The sequence below is a fragment of the Mesoplodon bidens genome, assembly GCF_964165515.1.
Source record: "Mesoplodon bidens genome assembly, chromosome: 3".
Lineage (NCBI taxonomy): Eukaryota > Metazoa > Chordata > Mammalia > Artiodactyla > Ziphiidae > Mesoplodon > Mesoplodon bidens.
In genome coordinates, this window is record NC_138178.1 from 87,883,572 (window position 1) to 87,886,790 (window position 3,219).

The window sequence follows — 3,219 nt, forward strand, 5'->3', positions numbered from 1 at the left end:
AAGACAGAGAAACACACAGCAGATGAAGGAGCAAGATAAAAACCCACCAGACCAAACAAATGTAGAGGAAATAGGCAGTCTACCTGAAAAAGAGTTCAGAGTAATGATAGTAAAGATGATCCAAAATCTTGGAAATGGAATGGAGAAAATACAAGAAATGTTTGACAAGGACCTAGAAGAACTAAAGAGCAAACAAATAATGATGAAAACACAATAAATGAAATTAAAAATTCTCTAGAAAGAATAAATAGCAGAATAACTGAGGCAGAAGAACGGATAAGTGACCTGGAATATAAAATAGTGGAAATAACAGAATATACAGAATAGAATCAGAAATTGACCCCAATGCTTTTATAAGAATTTAGGATACGATCAAGTTGCATATTTTAATCAGTGAGAAAAATTTACAATTAAATAAATGGTATTGGGACAATCGGGTAACCATCCGGCAAATAATAAATCTGTATTTCTCCCAAGTTTTATGCCAAAATAAGTGCCAGATGGACTACCAACATGAAAATTAAACTACCAAGGTTCTAGGGAAAAATGGAAAAAAAATTAATAATCTTGGAATAGAGAAGAACTAAGCATGATAAAATTCAGGAGACATAAAAAATATTGATAAGTTTGACTCTAAAGATCAAACATTTCTGCAAGGTAGGAAACTCTACAAATCAAGTCAAAATACAAATCATAAACAGGGAAAAATATTTTAACAAACTTGTCAGATGAAGGGCTAAATTTGTTAAAATATGAACTACAAATCTATAAGAAAAAGATCAACACTCTAATAAAAAAAACTGGCAAACAACATGAACAAATCTATCACAAAAGGAAATACAAATGGTTCTAAGATAGTGGAAAAGATACCTAGGTTCCCTCACAATAAACAAATATAAGCAAAAACTGTATTTTTCACTTAATATCCAAAGTTTCTTAAAATGTATTTTTGACAACCTATTTTTGACAAGGTTGTAGGAAAACAGACATTTATACATTTTTGAGGTATGTAAATTGATACAACCTCTAAAGAGGGCAATCTCAGAATATTTATCAACATTTAAAATGTGCATATCCTTCCACACATCAACTCCATGTTTAGGAATTTCTCCTACAATTACATTTAAGCTTGTGGCTGGAGAAATATATAAGTATATTCACTGCAGCACGGAGCATAATAGCGTATTTTACCATCTCAAAAAAGAAATTAAAAAATAGTAAAGCATGGAGCCTGCCATGTTTACCGTCTACTTTAATCCCGTCATTGTTTTCCATCAGCTATTGAGATTCTTGTGATCTGGCTGCAGCCTACCTTTTCTCTCTTGTATCTTGCTTCTCTCTACACCCCTTACACTGGGCCAAATGAGCAAGCACATTGTTTGCCCTGCACACTCCCATCTCCGAACCTCTCTTTGGGCTGATCCTGTTTTCTGTTGCTTGACATGCACTGTTCCCAGCCTCTCCTCTCTTCCTCATCTATGTGAATCCTAATTATCCTTTATAACCCCACTCACGTGCTACCTTTTCCTGAAGATGTCCTTGGACCTTGGATCCTCTACAATACCCTATCCTTAGTTGAAAATTTCTACCTGCTCTGACTTTTTAATTTATTTGGCTTCTCATAAAATCGCTTTATTTAGATTCCAAACAAACCAAGGCAGAGAGAAGAGGTGACCTCAAGTTAATCCATCCACTCGCGAGCTGGGTCCCCAAGTCTCCGGCTCCAGCCAGCGGGAGCTGCAGACAGGGCCGGGGTCCGTGGCCCCCAGGCACCGCCTCCACGCCGCGCCTGCGCCCAGCACGCTGGGGGCCCGCAGGATGCGACGGCGGGCGGGGCGGGGCTTCCCTCCAAAGCAGAGAAAACCCAGGGCGGGACCTGGGGACCGGCCCAGGGCCGGCAGCGCACGCCTACCGGAGGTAGTCGAGGCGGCAGAGGCGCCCGAGAGCCCATACGTTCCAGCCGGCTGAGGTAGAATTTTGTAAGCTTGTTGGTGGGGACGCGCTGTCAGGACTCCTCGTGGCCCGAGTCGTCCTCATAGTCCCCGCCCCAGCTGCGGGCCTCGGCCTGGGCCTCGCCGCCCTGTAGTCATGCTGGCAGAAGAGGTCCGAGCCCTGGTCAGGCACCGGGCCTGGGTCTTCCCACAGCAGTGGGCCAGCGCGGTGGGACCTTCCCGCCGTCCCGCTCCGCGTCCGCCTTGGTCCCCAGGACCTGCCTCCGGTTCACGCCCACGTGCTCCCGGCCCTGCCTTCGCTCTCTTCCCGCTTTGTGTGCGTCACGGAAGCGTCCACGTTGGCAGGTGGAAACAGTGTTGGGTTCGCTGAGGAGGGAGGTGGTGCTCAGGAGGATGGTCCTAGTTCTGGGTGGGCTCCGCCGCTCTGAGGGCAGCTCCCCGCTCAGGGGGTAGGAGGTAGTCGAGCCGGGGATGGAGGATGGAGATGCACACGTCCGCAGCCTCGTAGACGTTGGGGCCCTGCATCTTGGTCAGGAACAGAAAGGCCGGCGGGAAGTAAGGGTAGTCGATGGCGATCTTGAGACGTGCCTTCAAGTAGCGGTCCTCGGAGTAGGTGTTGGGGGGCCCGAAGATGGCCACCTCCCAGTTCAGGTCGCCCTTGTCCACCAGGGTCATCTGAAGCCCTCCACCGGCTCCCCCAGCAGCAGCGCCTTGGGCGAGCTGGGCGCCAGCGGCAGGGGGGAGGGGCCACCTTCCTCCTCTAAGCCCCTGCCTGCTTCCCTGCTGACTTTTGACATGTGACCCTTTTGTCACAGCAAGTTGGGACCGGCTCTGGAACTGGATTGACAGGGATATTTTGACGTCCTCCCATTGATGCAACTGTTTTAATCTGGGGATACTTTGATACAACCTATGTAAGACAATGAATGTACATCCTCCCCCTCAAATGAAAACATTTTCTGTTTCTGATTATATAACATGCATGTACAGTTGACCCTTGAACAACGTGGGTTTGAACTGCGTGGGTCCACTTATACATGGATTTCTTTTTCAATAGCAACTACTACAGTACCACAGGAGTTGCAGTTGGTTGAATCTGAGAAATCAGAACCATGCATAGAGAGGAACCCTGGATAATGGAGGAGCCACGTATACAGAGTGCCCTACTGGGTTCTCTGTGCAGCGGGTCGGCACCCTTAACCCCCCGAATTGTTCAAGGGTCAACTGTACTTAGAAATGTGGAAAACCTTAGGACTCACTCCCGTGT

General features: G+C 46.9%; 1 pseudogene across 1 annotated transcript; it reads right to left on the reverse strand.

Annotated features, from left to right (window-relative positions):
- Positions 1-1,824: 1,824 nt before the first annotated feature.
- Positions 1,825-2,749, reverse strand: LOC308614039 (ubiquitin-conjugating enzyme E2 R1-like; annotated as a pseudogene). The gene has a single exon. The product of its transcript is annotated as a ubiquitin-conjugating enzyme E2 R1-like (transcript).
- Positions 2,750-3,219: the final 470 nt, after the last annotated feature.